The sequence below is a fragment of the Schistocerca cancellata genome, chromosome 6 (assembly GCF_023864275.1).
Source record: "Schistocerca cancellata isolate TAMUIC-IGC-003103 chromosome 6, iqSchCanc2.1, whole genome shotgun sequence".
Taxonomy (NCBI): domain Eukaryota; kingdom Metazoa; phylum Arthropoda; class Insecta; order Orthoptera; family Acrididae; genus Schistocerca; species Schistocerca cancellata.
The window spans coordinates 460145417-460163362 of NC_064631.1; the positions used below are offsets into that span (position 1 = coordinate 460145417).

The 17946-nt window shown below is 42.0% G+C and overlaps 1 non-coding gene across 1 annotated transcript; it reads left to right on the forward strand.

Moving 5' to 3' along the window:
* The first annotated feature begins 10943 nt into the window (after window positions 1–10943).
* Window positions 10944–11018, forward strand: Trnat-ugu (transfer RNA threonine (anticodon UGU)). Its single transcript has one exon. It is a non-coding gene; the product is annotated as a tRNA-Thr (tRNA).
* Window positions 11019–17946: the final 6928 nt, after the last annotated feature.

Here is a 17946-nt window from a genome sequence, read left to right on the forward strand (position 1 = left end):
TATCTCTGTGAAGGTTCTCTTGAGTTTCACGCAGTACTTAATGCAGAAGCGTTGCTACTCTAATTCTGCCATCTCGAAATCCGTAAACTGTGCAACACAACGCTCTACTCAGTACGGCACTGAGCAGTAAGTAACAGACATACACTAATGAAACTTCCGGTAGTTGCACATTAAACACAGGTGTTTGGACGGATGCCAACCGCATTTCGCTGAAACACACCATTGGCGCGAAATTCCGGAATTTTTTGAACAGGTCTCGTATATCAGAAAGTATTCTACTCAGTACGGCACTGAACAGTAAGTAACAGACATACACCAATGAAACTTCCGGCAGTTGCACATTAAACACAGGTGTTTGGACGGATGCCAACCGCATTTTCCTCAAACACACCATTGGCACGAAATTCCGGAATTTTTTGAACAGGTCTCGTATATCAGAAATTATTCAGAGCTACAGGCAACGATGCCTAAATGAAAAGACTGGGATGGCAAAAGACAAAAGGGGACAGCTCTTCTAGTTGTTCTCGAAAAAAAAGCTGATTTCCGCGCCCACAACATTTGTACACGTAGTATAAATATTGCCATATGGCGTCTTTGGTCCTCAATCGCTACATCAATTATATCTTCCTTTACACAAACTTTTACAAAAAATAAATAAATAAATAAATAAAATAGAATAAAATAAAATAAAATAAAAGATTTATAATACAGTGGACAACGTGGACAACGGATCAATGGAAACGTGTCGCTTCTTTGGGCGAATCGCGTTTCTTGCCACACCAGGTCGATGGTCGTGTTCGGATGCGCCCTCATGCAGGAGAACGGCTGCTCGAAACGTCTGACGCGCTACAGACAAAAGCCAGTGGCGGCAGTATCACCCTAGGGGGTGGGGGGAGGCATTCACCTCGTCTGCCAGAGGGCCTGTGGTAGTAATTGAAGGCACCATGACGGCTGTCGACTATGTGAACGTTATTGTTGACCGTTTGTATCCCTTCATGCTTGACGTATTCCCTGATAGGATGACACTTTCCAGATTGATAGATATTCATGTCACAAGGTCAGAATCGTACTACAATGGCTACACGAGCGTGATAGTGAACCGTCGTTAATCTCTTGGCCACCAAATTCGCCTGGTCTAGGATGTTGTCGGGTGCCAGCTTCAAGCCCACAAACCACTGACCTGAAATTTACGGGAACTGCGCGACCTCCTGAGCACACATCTGGAGCCACTTACCTCCAGAAACGTAGCAAAGACTTGTCGAATCCATGTCACACAGAAACTCCGCTGTAGCGGTCCAAAGTTGTACCAACAAGCTATTAAGTGGGCGATCATAACAGTTTAGCTCGTCAGTGTGTTTTGTTGTTTCAGCAGTGCAAAGGTGAAGTCCCTGTACATCACACAGTAAACTAGAGTACGTGTAAGTATAAAAAACTATGTATCCAGGTGGCTGGAAGTTCACCCTCGTGCCGTACATAGAGAGCTACACGTCTCCATTTCATGTTCGACATCTTGCACGACATGTCAGTAGTGCTTCGAAAGGCAAAACTTCTGTGAAAATCTCCGTTAGTCATGTATTGACTTTGAGGAACAAGGCATATGGTTACTCTCAATATGATTTCTCTCTCGTAAAGTCATAGCTTCGTGGAGGTTATCTCAGTGGTGCTAGAGATGTTGTTTACCCGATCCCTTTCCACAGGCCTCGCAAACTTGCGCATCTGAACAGCAGTAACCTAACATCATCCATGATTTCCATGTCCCTGAACTTACGGATTGACCCTGTGTGCAACTTGTCCAAATAAGAATTTCGTTTCAAGTACCCTTCAAAAAATACTGTGCGAACACGTATCGTGGTGACATCTCGGCCTGTATGATAACATGAGACGAGTACCTTCGTAATTCTTGAATATAACGAGGATTTTCCTTAGATCAGAGAAGCGCATTCCTTGTGTATGAACAGCGACATATCGCACATTCGTAAGAAAATGACTCTCTTGGGAGAGCCAAAGCACTTTAAAATTGTGTCAGCAAAGCACACCAAGATGCAACTCATCGTTCGATGTATTTATGAGATCATTCATTCACATATGTCTCTCTAGGTCCTTTCTTTTTGAGTTTTCTGAAAGTGGTCTTGCATTGCGGTAATTATTCTTTTGTCACTGGGTTTCATTGGAAGCTACTCGGTTGATTGGGCGACGACGGTACACGTTTCCTCTAGTGTTTTCCATGTGTAAAGTCTGCCTGTTTTACAACAGACTTTTATTCTCTCGGACTTCTCCTGCAGATTCTAGGAGAATAATAGGGAAAAATTATTCAAAGACAGCGTTGATGTAAAAAAAAAAAAAAACACACACTTGTGCTAGTGTCCAATATGAAGTACGGCATACCTCAGGAAACAGCAGAACCGGAGGGAGAACTAAAATTTTGGGTAAAGATCTTGAAGAAGAGAAAGTTTAGTAATGCCTTGTTATGTAAACTTCTTTCTGTGAGCTTATTCGAAATGATCTATTAAGAATGGTCATAAACTGACAGGGAGAAATAATGCTGAACACCCTATAAAAATTGAAAGTGGTGGGAAGAGTGGGTCAGCCTGTTTAACGAGACAAAGCCAGTCTGTCAGAAAAAAACCTATAGGAACATCCTATAGCAGCGTGGCTGGGTTAAGCAAATAAAACATAGAAATTCGATAACCTTCTGGAGGATATTACATTGTGCCTACTTCGAAACTAGATTATGTTATTTATGATTCAATACCTTTTTCTAGTGTTTTTAGTGTTGTTTTGATTGCGTTCACAAGGGATACGATTTTTGCATCTATTTTTCAAATTCGATGAGTGGAAGTTTTTGAAAATAATTTGCATCGCTTATAAATTTTAACTATACACTGAAGCGCCAAACAAACTGGTATAGGCATGTGTACTCAAATAGACAGATAAGTAAAAAGAATAGGGCGCTGCGGTCGGAAACGCCAACGTAAGATAACAAGTGTCTGAGGCGGTTGTTAGATTGGTTACTGTTTTTACAATGGCAGGTTACCAAGATTTAAGTGAGTCTGAACGTGGTGTTATAGTCGAACCACGAGCGATGGCACAGCACCTCCGAGATAGCGATGAAGTGGGGATTTTTCAGTACGATCATGCCACGAGTGTACCGTGAATATCAGGAAGTCGGTAAAACATTAAATCTCCGACATCACTACGACCGGAAAAAGGACTTGCAACAATAGGACAACGACTGAAGAGAATCGTTCAACGTGACAGAACTGCAACCCTTCCGCAAACTGCAGCAGGTTCTGGGCCAACAAATGTCGGCTTGCGAACCATCATTGATATGGGCTTCCGGAGCAGAAGACCCACTCGTGTACCCTTGACTGCACGACACAAAGCTCTACGCCTCGCGTGGACCCGTCGACACCGGCATTGGACTGTTGATGACTGGAAACATGTTGTCTGGTAGGACGGGCTCGTTTCAGATTGTATCGAGCGGATGGACGTGTATAGGTTTGCAGACAACCTCATGCATCTATGGACCCTGAATGTCAGCACGGGCCGGCCAGTGTGGCCACGCGGTTAAAGGCGCTTCAGTCTGGAACCGCGCGACCGCTACGGTCGCAGGTTCGAATCCTGCCTCGGGCATGGATGTGTGTGATGTCCTTAGGTTAGTTAGGTTTAAGTAGTTCTAAGTTCTAGGGGACTGATGACCTCAGATGTTGAGTCCCATAGTGCTCAGAGCCATTTGAACCATTTTTTTGTCAGCACGGGACTGTTCAGGGTGGTGGAGACTCTAATGGTGTGGAGCGTGTGTAGTTGGAGCGATATGGAACACCTGATACGTCTAGATACGACTCTGGCAGGTGACACGTTCGTAAGCATCCTGCCTGGTCACCTGCATCCATTCAGCTTTTGTATTTCCATCGCTTTAGAAGGACGTCTCTTGGAGGACGGCCGTTTACTATCGTGTCGAAAAATAAAAACACCTACAGCCTTCCTTATGATTTTATTTTATTTTGTCTGTACCAGTTTTGACGCTTCATTGCGTCATCTTCAGGCTGTACAGGATGATATGATGTCCATGCATAACCCAGCAGTTGTCAGCATTACTGGATTCGAAGATGGTGTGTCACCACTCCAAACATCAAATGTCAACTGACACTGACACGGTCAGCATTGGTGCGTTTTGTAGCGGCGCACCCACCTGCCCATGGGTTTCTCCATCGAATGGTACTCAGTTCGCTGTAGCCTTCGAAGCATTGTGTTCGACATTGTTCACAGGTGTAAATGAGGCATTTTCTTGCTGCACTGATTTACTATGATTAAACATGGTGTTGTAGGTGAACAGGAGGGACTATACCAGAATAGTAATATCAGCAACAGTCCAAATTTGGTTCGATAATTCAAATATATTTGATACAAAAAATTTTAAAATGGTTAAAAACATTTTTGACTGAAATTGTAAGAAAAGAGGATGCGCTGCAGGTCGTGAGACTTCACACATTAACAAAACTGTCGATGTCATTGGTCTAAAAAAAGAAAATTCTGTAATATACCAAATCATTTCTTATGTCTTTTGGCTTCTTAAAGAAAAATATTAGGCTTAAAATTGCTCAACACATACAGTTAATGAGTTACAAGTAAATGAGGACTGTGTTAATAAGCACTGAAAACACTCTGAGCAAAGAACTTTTTAATACAAACAGAGAAGAGTTAAAAATTCTTAGGCAACGCAAGATATTTGTTTTTTATGTAAGCCTTAAAAAGCAATTAAGGAATTACAAATAATCCTACTCTTTTCCGGCCTTAAATACTCTTTGTTCAAACAGCAGCACCAGTCGCCCGCCATGTCTCGATCCTACTGGGACTGGTATCCGGTTTCCATTGTTCTAATGTCTTGGTGGAACCTATCATGTTGTTTGTCACTAACCGCTCCTAGGTTTTCTACCAAATTAAATGAGTTCCATTAAAATTTTCTGGTTCATAAGTGGGACCAAAGTTATTGTCACTAACGTCAGTACATCCTGGGATTTCAGCATCTTCTTTTCTAATGGAGGTGCTGGTAAACCCTCTTCATGCGGAACTGGTATAACTGCGGATGACACAGTACAGCAGTCGAACGTATTCCTTGGTTTTTTTAACATGTTTTAGCATTTTTCACGAAAATATTACAATAATCAAAATGGTTACCTGGCCAAATCATAGGCATGGCACTGTGTTTGCCTTATCCTTCTTCTCATAATTACTTCGCAAATTGCACAAAAACAAGTGGAATGAACTAATGCCTCACCAACGCCCAAAATAAGACTATAAAAATGATCTTTTGTTGTTGGTGTAACTTATCCCTGCTTCACTGATGAGCCAAAACACCGCCCAGCGCGAGGTTGTATGCTGCTTGGTGGCGTAGAGGGCTCGTGACGCGATAAGAGGAGCATAGGAGCGGAGCAGAGACAAATCGGGAATCATTCTAGCGACGATTATTGGCACAAAATCGGAAACGCGCCGACTTAAGCGACTGCCAGATTGATACGCTCATATGCTCCTCTTATCGCGTCACGAGCGAGCATATCGAAAACGGCAATGCTCGTGAGGTATTCGCGTGCTATCGTGATGAGCATATATGGAAATTGGTTGAAGAATGCTGAAACCACGCGTAGGAGACAAGAATTTGGAAGTTCATACGTCACCGCCGAACGTGTTCAAAAATGGTTCAAATGGCTCTGAGCACTATGGGACTCAACATCTGAGGTCATCAGTCCCCTAGAACTTAGAACTACTTAAACCTAACTAACCTAAGGACATCATACACAACCATGCTCGAGGCAGGACTCGAACCTGCGATCGTAGCGGTGGTGCCGTTCCAGACTGAATCGCCTAGAACCGCTCGGCCACAGCGGCCGGCGCCCGAACGTGTTGCCCCCTCCCCCGGTAGCCGAATGGTCAGCGCGACAGAATGTCAATCTCAAGGGCCCGGGTTCGAGTCCCGGCTGGGTCAGAGATTTCCTCCGCTCAGGGACTGGGTGTTGTGTTGTCCTAATCATCATCATTTCATCGCCATCGAAGTGCAAGTCGCCGAAGTGGCGTCAAATGGAAAGACTTGCACCCGGCGAACAGTCTACCCGACGGGGGGCCTTAGTCACACGACATTTACATTTATTTATCGCCGAACGTAGGGATCGGAAGCTAACCGCTCTCTAAAGCAGGATAAGTGGCGATATGTGGCAGATCTGACGACAGAGTACAGTGCTGGCGCAGGCATAAGTGTTCTGGAGCACAGTGTTCAGCGTACAACGTTGAACATGGTGTTCCGCAGCTTAGGACCCCTAGGTGTTCCCAGGTTGTCCCAACAACATCGTCAATTACGCCTACAGTGGGCATGGGATCATTGAGACTGGACCGCGAAACAATGGACTCTTGTAGACCGGTAGGACGAATTGCATTTACTGTTAAACCAGGTCGATGGTCCAGACCAGATACACCATCATATAGGTGAACGGCTTCTCGAAACATGCAGAGTGTCACGGACGCAGGCCGGTAGGAGCAGCATTATGCTGTGGGGGACATTCTCCTGGGCTTCCATAGGACCTGCGGCAGTAATCGAAGGCACCATGACAGCTGTGGACTACGTGAACATTGTCAGGGACCACCTGTAAGCCCTTCTGCTTCATGTATTCCTCAGCAACGATGGCATCTTCCAGCAGGATAACTGTTCGTGTCACAAGGCCAGAATGGTTACACGAGTATGATAGTGACCTCACATTGATGTCTTCGGCCTATCTGAATCCTATTAATCCCAACTCGGACGCTTCCGGCGTAAGCTCGGTGGCCACAAACAAACCGCCTGTAAATTACGGATGTGTGTGACCTGTGCGTAGGCATCTGCTGCCACAAACCTGTGGAAAAAGTACTTGTCGAATCCTTGGCACGCAGAATCGCTGGTGAATTGCTTTCCAGAATTGGACCAAAACGCTTTTAAGTAGGTCGTAATAATGTTTTGGCTCATGAAATGATAACAAATATAATAAAAATGTTTTGGTGAATTTTGTAATCTTCGTGTTAACGTAGCCAGTACAGAACTGAATCACTTTTGAAAGCAAGCACAACTTCAATCTACCACCAGTTTGGGAACACCAACTTTGTTTATATGACTTGACTAAAAATCTCTTAATTCCACCACCAACAACTCGCAAGTGATGCTAACTGCAGCACTTAAAAATTCCCAGTCTTAACTACAGTACAAAGCAGATTATGCTGTAAAGAAAAAAAAAACATGACTTGCTCTGACATTTCAGTGATTTACTTATTTAATAACCACTATAATATTTTGGTTAATGTTACGGAAATGGGCTGTATTTAGAAAGGCACTTTCTGACTGACAAGAGAAAACAAACACTGAGAATGGACAGTGGTAGATGACGGTTGGTTACCTAGCCCGTAAGCGGCAGCACGTAGGCTTCTAGGAAAATACTGAGGCCCACTGCCTGCTGTCCTGGTCGCATAATTTATGGACGTAATCTACCCCTCGCAAACGATCAATTTTACGATCTGCGTTATTCTCTCACTGCTCCTCTGCACCGCTTCCATAGCTGCCTCCGGAGCGCAAGAGGCCGTGTTATATTCACGGCACCATCGCAAATTTTTTTGTGAAGTAGGAAGGTGTGGAACGGCAAACACTCAAGCTCTTGAGGGCTAATGAGGACCTGTTTGAGTGAATTAGTATTCATCTACTGACAATAAAGGGTGGAGAGATTGGCGACGTGGTGACGTCCCACGATCATAGGCCGGTCCTCGTACTGCCTTGTATGTAGCAGTCAGAAAAGGCCTAGTCCGAGAGTTTTATGTAAGTTTTACTACTACTCTAATTGCATGCGCTAAACTGCAGATTATTCGTCAGTGTGACGCCCAACATAAGGTCGATTGTGACGTAAAATGACTGCCCTATGCGAACGTTAGCTGTTGGCAGCTCCAGGAATCCTTCCTGGTCCTGCTTAGTACCTTGGTTACAGCATGGGAGCGGTAAGCCTTCGATCCCTATGTTCTGCAGTGAGGTATGGGCGTCCAACTTCTTATCGCCTTCTTGTCGTCTTCTTGTCGGTTTCATCACGGGAGCTGGTTGTTGACATTATTTTCCATATCCACCACCAACTGACGCTCTGCAAAGAGGTAAGTGACTCCCAAATGCGAGTTCTAAGTCGACGCTATAGCACTGCTAGACTGTCATTACGTGGCTGTTTTATCCGACAGCCACCACCGGCAGTAGTATCCTTTGGTCGCTGCAGTCTCCTTCATTCAAGGTAAACTATCCACTCTCACTGTTATCCTGGTGAAAATAAATCATAATAAACTTACAGAAGTTCGACAGCTTGAATAACCCAAAAATACTTACACGCCTAACAAGTAATATTATTAAATGTCAATTTCTGGCTAGTCTTAAGAACGTTGTTGTTGTTGTGGTCTTCAGTCCTGAGAATGGTTTGATGCAGCTCTCCATGCTACTCTATCCTGTGCAAACTGCTTCATCTCCCAGTACGTACTGCAGCCTACATCCTTCTGAATCTGCTTAGCGTATTCATCTCTTGGTCTCCCTCTACGATTTTTACCCTCCAGGCTGCCCTCCAACACTAAATTGGTGATCCCTTTATGCCTCAGAACATGTCCTACCAAAGGATCCCTTCTTCTATTCAAGTTGTGCAACAAACTCCTCATCTCCCCAATTCTATTCAGTACCTCCTCATTAGTTATGTGATCTACTCACCTAATCTTCAGCACTTCTGTAGCACCACATTTCGAAAGCTTCTATTCTCTTCTTGTCCAAACAATTTATCGTCCATGTTTCACTTCCATACATGGCTACACTCCATACAAATACTTCCAGAAACGACTTCCTGACACTTAAATCTATACTCGATGTTAACAAATTTCTCTTCTTCAGAAACGCTTTCCTTGCCATTGCCAGTCTACATTTTATATCCTCTGTAAGTCTCAAGAATAGAACATCTTTCAAGTTCCTTAATTTTATGCCTGTTGATTAATAACTAATTCGTTACAATGAAATACCTATTTTGTACCCCTGTAGGCCTACTTTAGTCACTTAATTACACAATCACTTGCACATTAAAGCTTGAACCCCTTAGTTTATTCTCTACACTGTGGTTAATCTCTAGCATCCTGAAGGAGATAAAACCATATTCGCAAGGAAGATAACAAGGATTCAACTTGTCCTCCGACCAATAGATTTAAATTCCGTCGTGACCTTAAAAGCACTTTACGCCAACGTCAGAAGCACTCTTTCAATGGAGCCTTGCCTGATTTCCTGGTCCGTTCTTGTTTAACACAACAAGTGTCTGGGAATACAAGTTAAATGAGGCCAGTGATTGCATTATAGAAGAGTCAATGGAAGAAGATCCAGCTTGGCCGCTGGGTGGACAAACCTGCGAAGCAGTAATTTACTATAAATACGGGCAACGGTTAAGCGGAAGTGTATAGTACAGTGACGAGACAAATATTACAGGAACTGGTGCAGTGAGTAAGCAAAGAAAAAGTACGGCCTTGGCGACTTCGATACTGCCAGCTAGAGCTGAGATGATAAACTGTGTCGCTCGCTGAATAAATACCACAGCTGTTTGTTGCTTTCACGCGTCCACCTTTGTACTCGCAGAAGAATAAATACTGCTGTTTTTTTCTTAAAACTCAAGACAGTCGGTCTTTCACTGTTTTAAGCTGGACCTCCATCTTTCCCTATCGAGTACTAACACTTATTACACATGTGTAGCTCACCCATTATTCTCAATAATTTCTTATAAATATTCTAAACTTTTCCTAGGGTATCAGTTTTTCCCACCTTGCCGGCCGCGGTGGTCTCGCGGTTCTAGGCGCCCAGTCCGGAACCGCGCGACTGCTACAGTCGCAGGTTCGAATCCTGCCTCTGGCATGGATGTGTGTGATGTCCTTAGGTTAGTTAGGTTTAAGTAGTTCTAAGTTCTAGGGGACTGATGACCACAGCTGTTAAGTCCCATAGTGCTCAGAGCCACTTGAACCATTTTTCCCACCTTACAGGATTCTCTATCATTCCGTCCGGTCTTCTTGCCTAAACTTTCTCATACTACTTGACTTCACATCTCACAAGTGCAGTTAATTTTCTTTATTATTCTGTAGCATCTGATTTCATCGCATGTCAGTGTCCACGTTTATCCCCACATTATGTTCTGTGCCAAACATACCGTTAAGGAGCTCGTTCCTCAACTACATATCAGTATTTTATATAATAAAAACGCCAGGGTCAAAACAAATTTTTTTCTCCATGTGGTGATCTGCTTCATAAATATATTCTACTGTTCTGTCTTACAAATTGTCTGTCCACATCAGATAGTAGTCAGAAACCAAGCAAGGGCAATTTGATGGTTTAAAATTTTACACGGGGTGCTGCCGTGTAAACGAGAAATTTGAGTCCTATACACTGGCCACATCACCGTACAGAAAACTCCGTTTTGAAAACTAAGTTAAAAGTCTTCTACAACGATTTTAAAAAAGTGAAAGAATAAGTCCTCCGCTATTATTTTTGCGGTATGTTGGGGGCACTCGTCGAAATGTGTTCCACAGGTTTGCTTTCATCTTCACTATCCTGTATCAAAGACCTCGGCTGTAATCAACGGTAAGAGGCAAGTTGGTTATTTTGACAAATTGCACAGTAAAGCGTCAATAAAATGTCATAAGATAGATAGTTCAGCTATGTGCGGTGTGATTTTTTTATTCAGCTAAGTCACAGTTTTCAAATATGTCTACAGTAACGAAATGTTTTCAAAAACCGTAAATTCAACCCAAAGTTTTATTAAATGGACATGATGGGCAAACATCTATTAGGCGCACTACGAATGTAGTGGTGTGGACATGTTGGGAATGTGGATCTCACGGGGAGCATGGACGGGATAAGTCCCTGCAGACGCACTATCCTCTGTGCCCGCGGTGGCTCAGGTGGATAGAGCGTCTGCCATGTAAGCAGGATATCCCGGGTTCGAGTCCCGGTCGGGGCACACATTTTCAAGATGTCCCCAATGAAGTACATCAACGCCTGTTTGCAGCTAGGGTGTCCATTTAATTACCATTTCATTTCTAGCAAAGCTGCATGGTCATCCACGGTAACTGTTCTTTCGGGAACAGATACTACCGTCTTATATAGTCAAAGTTTTATTATTAAAAATTCGTCAGTTGGTACTTAACATTGTACACCAGCAAACTGAGTACATTTCGTATTAGTTAGCACTTACTTCGCATTGTTTACTTGTTGGGCGAATTAACGAAACATTACTGCCAAAACTCTCAAAAACACACTTTTAAAAGGTCCGAATTGTTTTAGTTTTCCGTATTAAGATTTGCATTGGCAGTATTTGCAATAATAAAGTATAATCATCTCAAAAATTAATCTAGATTCATCACAATATATAATTAATTTCAGCAAACACCTTCCTATGGCACGTAAACAATGCTAAGGATGGCACTTAGCATATCCACTGCCAACCTGTCACGTAAATTCAAGTAAACTGTGGTAAGGAACTCACTGTTTTTTTGCTTAAATAAATGTGCAGTTTTATCTGATTAGCAACAAATTTTAAAGCACATTTGCTTTCAGGAACAGATTCAGGATATTTATCTCAGTCGTAGTTAGACACTTCATCTCCAGATTCGTAAAAATCGTTCCTGAAAAGCATTTTTCTGGTAGGAACACCGCACGCTTCAATACTATTGGCACTCATGTTTTTAGCACTTGCCACTGTTTAAATGCACACAAGCTGCCAATAGCGAAGATCTGAAATTTCAGATGGAGCTTTATCTCTCAGTTTATCGTGGAACTGTCAACTATTAGAAATAAAGCACGACGAATACCATGTCTTACGTACAACTCAGAATCACATCGACTATCACTTACCCTGTTTTTAACCAAGGTCTTCAAGTGACTATATGTAAAATCATTTTAGATTACACACCACACATACAAGTATCTGCTTTCCCGTCGATGCTCACTTAGAACAAAATAAAAATAAAAAATAAACGAGAAAAAGATTACTCTGTGATATGTTTTCGGTATCGGTTTGTGGTAGGAGAAGGATCGATACAGCATTCGCAACAGCATTTGATGAATGTGTGGCCCTACCTGACATAAAGGATCCCGGCATTGAGTGCTCAACCAAGAAAAGAGAACAAAAGACAGTTCCAGCGCAGTGAGACGGGGCGAAACACTTTTCTGAGAATGACTGTTCTTCGAAAACACCGTCACATGCAGATAATTTTCCAGTCGGGCAAGAAGATTTCACGCCCCGTTGCTTGTACTTACGAGAGGTGAGGATCTCGTTTTCCGTTGCTTTACACTTCGCCGCTCCGAGAGTCACGATAATTAGTTGCTTCTCGTAGACGGAAAGAGCGGTTTAATCTGCTCAGTCTTGAGCTTAGATTTTATGAATGAAATTTTGTATTGGTGGTCAGATCATTGTTCTGGGACAAAATAAAATTAAAATATTAAATTTAAAAAATTGGTGTTATTCACTAAAATTTTACGTGTTCAAAGTGAATACAACTTATGTCATAAAATACGTACGGTATTTAAAAAACTCTGCATTTTAAACTTATTCTTTAGTTTGGCCATATACTGTGTCTCGCCAGTCATGTAGCGACGGTTGGTTAAACTGTATCGAGGTTTGCCTGCTCAAAGCGTTTCATAACTTATCGTCGTCGATCATGACGTGCTTGCACAATGGGCATAATATAGAGATCGGACAAAGCTGGACGGCATTGCTCTTGAGATGCGTACTCTTTGAAGGGATGAAACTGAGTCCATCTCGAAACTATCTTCAGTTTAACCATTCGCGCCACGTTTACAGTATACCTGCAGTTTCAGTATGGAGAAATTCGCTTTCCCGGATCAGAGCACATTTTCAAGAAAAAATTCCATCTGTAACCTGTACATCTTGTTAGCCGTCATTAATTGTTGTCAGTTATATCGTTTATTGTTCTTATCGAAATACGCTGCTAAAGGAGCACATGAGCTATTATTCGAATAAATGAACTTACTGGCCGAGTTTAGAAGCGGATTTGATGAGGAGAAGTAATAAACCACTGTCGCTAATATTGCAACGGGTGCTACTCTCATAGAAACGTACGTAATTAATCTACAAGAAAAGTATCTCATGTTCTGTCTGGATAGCCGTACGCTTTAAGGAGCCCGCTTCCGGCATATGGAGGCGCATCGGTCCCTGCTTGAATCCGGCCAGCCCGGATGTGATTTTCTTTCGACTTGCCACATCTCACTGATGGAGTACCTGACTGCTATCGCGCCTCCGAAAAACATTCCGAAAACTGTCTCTCACTTGCACATTGGATTTACTCGAGACGCAGACAAATGGTGTGCACTGACTGCGTCTTGGGGGCGAAAAGGAACACAAGAATACACGTATTATGATTTTAAAGTTCCCATTTCCAAGAGGAGAATGAAGTAACAGATATATTTAGCAAAGGAGCTATTCAAGGAAAGTGTAACTAATCTACGATTGTTGTATTTACAACATTATGCTAAGCTGTGTGTGGTGTCCTCCTGAACGAGGCAAAAGACACATATGTGATGGTATTACTCTCAGATTCAATATCTTGTCTCCTTAAAAGAAAGTTCCATAGCGAGATTAGAAGTTTATCAAAGTTATAGAAAAAAAAGACACGCAGAAGGTTTCCACTTAAAGCAAGAAATTCCCCAAATGAAGAAAAAAATGCTAAAAATAAAATAAAAGTAAATCGGGAAGTCGTAAAACAGGAAAAAGGTAAAATCAGAAATGCACTTTCTTTAAGGGGCAGGGAAAGACAAATAAAGGATACACAGGTACTAAAAATTTTTTGAGAATGAATATTAATTTCTAGCATCTCAGAAAAGTTGCAGCAAAAGTTACTAGATACAGATGTGGGTTCTGTAAAAAATTATCCAGGAATAAGAATTAAATTGTTACTTCCTACAGAACCTGAGGCCTGCAACATTGCAAAATGAAAAGTCATGCTGTGTACTGACAGACTGCATGGACAGCATAAAAACTCCCTAACCTGACATAGCAAAATGAGTACTTCAGCTCACGTATCCAAAACAAGAAAAAGTCGTACTCCTACCAAAGAAAGGTGATGCTGGTGTCACTCTCAAAAACTATAAATTGTGATGAACTGTCTAATGAAATGCGTGAACTTTAACCTCCTCAGTGAACCACAGATTCGGCTCCCGAAATGTAGCCGTCGTATAGCCAACAGAAGTAGTAGTTTATGGACTCAACTGCATAACAGTCTCTTACTTTTAGATACAAACAATGCATTTGCTTCTCATGAGCAAAAAGCCTGAAGCCTGAACATACAGCAATAAAGGGCATAGCAAGTGAACGGTTCCGATCGCATCCGGAAAACAGTGCACGAAACGATATTAAGACTGCAGGAAAGCGGCTCAAGAAAAATGAAAAAATAATGAGGATCACAATCAAAAAAAGTATTAAAGAGCTGCGCACCCTCCAAGAACATGTGCCAATTCATTACGTACTTTCTTCACGGTTAGCTGGCCGGAGTGGCCGAGCGGTTCTAGGTGCTACAGTCTGGAACCGCGCGACCGCTACGGTCGCAGGTTCGAATCCTGCCTCGGGCATGGATGTGTGTGATGTCCTTAGGTTAGTTAGGTTTAAGTAGTTCTAAGTTCTAGGGAACTGACGACCTCAGAAGTTTAGCCCCGTAGTGCTCAGAGCCATTTTGAACCATCACGGTTATGGTACAAGACTGAACTTACATGTACGAAAACAAATTAAAAAAACACCAAATCAGCATTTTATAACATGGATGTGAACTATAGAGCAAACCAGGGATGTACAGACTAGTTAGTACAGTCGCCCGCAAACAGTTTAGTGTGACTATTTAAGGGCCACAAGTTCAGAAATTTATTTCAAATTCGGACCCCCCGGCCCCTATGCCAGCTAGATTGGGCTCAAAAGGACTAAGTTCTACAAGACCCGTTGTCTCCATTTGTGGAGAGAACGCATCCCTACAATCAAGCAAGTGAAAGCTACTAATTAAGCCAACATGCTTAAGAGGTGACTTACGGGAAAAAACTCTTAAGAAGTATAAGGAGTCCATTGGTAGTACGGTGGAATGCTTACCGAGAACAACGTAAAATTTTTTATCAAGATAAATTGCAGAGATCCCAGTACTATGAAGGCAAGATAGAAAGGAAAGCTTATAATAATCGGTGGCCTACAAGAAAAATAAAAGTCTTCTGTCGATAAGAGCATCGTACGTGAAAGGCAAGGTTTTGGCCTTCAATTCCGTCCAGCTCTCAGTTTCAGTCTGTTACAGAGAGCAAACTCCGTTCTGGAAAATGCAACAGTATTGTCAAGTTAATAGCCAAAATATAACAGCTTGAACCAAGCAGTGACTTGAAAAAATTGATTTCATAAAAATTAAGACTACATTAGCTTGACCTAAGCAAATGTTTACAACACATAAATCCAGTGGTTTCAAATTTCTTTTTCCTGTAATGTCTTCCCCAAGCTATTTTTATGTCATATCATAAATGAAATTCTGATATAAACGTAATAAGGAGCAAAACAAAAATCCAACCTATGAATGAAAAAAATTTGAAATTTGTCGTAAGGTCTTTGGGACCAAACTGCTGAGTTCATCGGTCCCTAAGCTAACGCACTACTTAATCTAACTTAAACTAAGTTACACTAAGGACAACACACACACACATGCCCGAGGGAGGACTCGAATCTCCGATGGGGAGAGCCCGCGCGGACCGTGCAAGGTGTGACGTAGACCACGCGGCTACCCCTCGCGGCTAAGAATGAAAAGCTGGGGATGTTTTGTCCTACTTATTCATTCCGTTAACCGATTTTTTGCTTAAAAGACCAGAATCAGACTATAAGGTCATTCCATGTCAAATCAGCACTGAAAAAAGACCATTTCCTACCTCACCATCTCAGATTTTCTTGCAATTTGGCACAGTTGTACTGGTGGTATAGGCTTCGAAAAAAAACGAAATTTTACTGAGACACGCCAACTCGGTTCTCAGTTACGCAGCTGTAAAATTATCATAAATGGTTCCAAAAACGAGGAACAGCAGTTTATACAACTGTTGAAGAAACATTCTGGAAACTTTCCTAATTAAGTTACGGACGTGGGATAGTTACCATTTTCCAACATTTTTCACGCCATTCTCTATGATATACAATAATATACAGGTTAATGTAATAATTTTTTTTCAGAACAAAAGTAGAATTTTAATTTAATTTTTTCAAAAACCACATAGTTTAAAATTTCCAAATTTATTCCATGTCTAGCTAGCATTGTTGTAAATTACAGGCCAAAGTATGAATTTGAGATGATAATTTCTTCATTAGTAAAGAAAAAGAAGACTGAAACTCATTTCCAGTAATTCGACTGTGTGCTCATGTTGCCCTATTGACATTTTCATGAAAATAAACATGAACACTGTTGTGATAAAGCATACAGTTCACAGTAAAACTAATTGTTAAATTATGGGACGTGTTTATCATTGAAAAGGTTTCATTTCTTTGGTACACATCACTTGCAAGTAAACTATAAGTTCTTCCAGTAGGATTCACAAGCTGCGACATGGTCGAGAACTGAACAGTGACACGAATGTAGAATAAACTTCCTCTACTTCACGTCAATGGTCACAAATTTTTTGCCATCAGACTACCCATTTCGGTCTATAATGACCATCTTCAGATTTGTTCTATAAATACATGTCCTAATGTACTGGAGCCATAGTGGCATCGTCAAATGCTAAACTCAAAATTAGCACCAGTAACGTCAAATGCATGTTGTAATCCGAAATCCGGTTAACAAAATAGGTTACTACTATAGAATATTCGCAGTTTCCCATCTTTCACTTGTTCTAACGAAACTGTTCTACCAGACAACGACGGAGGAATCAACTCCATAAATCCAAGCAACTATCGTTCTACCAAAAGGCTTTACTTGAAATATAAGAAACATAAAATCGTTTTACATGTAATAAATTTGTTTGTTTCTTTGATAGTAGGAGATTGGCGACGCGAATCTGCGAGCCAACACTGCTGGACAAGCCAGAACATTATTCTGCTCACATTGTCTCCTTTTTTTTTGCCTCAGTGTGCGCCACTCTCGCTGTATATCAGATGTATCCCTCTCCATATCTGCGCGGAGTATTACAACCGGTCCAAAGCCAGTAAGCGCTCGTTGCTGGATGGATGACTCCGTGCTTGGCGCCGGAGAGGCCACTTCTGGGCCGAGACCTCTTAAGTCGCTATCTGTGATCTGTATTCCCGACGATAATGCTTGATCTAGCCTCGCGGCGCGCCGGCATTCGATCTCGGCTCGAAACCGGTTAAGGCACACGGAGGAAGTGAAAGAATTTTTGGACGTAAAGTAGCGGGTTAAGAAAAAGTTATTACGCTCTCTCAGAATAGCATCTGGCGGGCGACTCCCATCTCTCAGCCTTGGCGAGGTCGTTGACATTTTAGAACACGCTCAAGGTAACCTCTTCTGACATCTTCATAGAGTTTCATCGTCTTATGAAATTTCATACGCGCCATTCTCCGCTCAATAGCGAGATATTTTATCTCCGTATTGAATATCAACTTTTAAGCGCTTGGGAAAACGGTCGTCTCTGGGAGTTGAATTCACAAGGGTAAAAATATGGTTCACTCTACGATTTTTGGTGTCACTACCGGGGGCGTGCAGTTGTAAATTTACGAGTACAAGCCAGCACCACAGCTGTGATTGAACTGATGATCAATCCTGTAAGTAAATATGAAAAACGCAATTTTCATCCTTTCCCTTTGAAAACTGAAAAATTTTGCTACTAAATTATTTCTCATGGGTACTGAGATGCTGCCGAGTGTGATCCGACAGAACACGGAATGTTCTTCTTTGATATGCACATTTTGC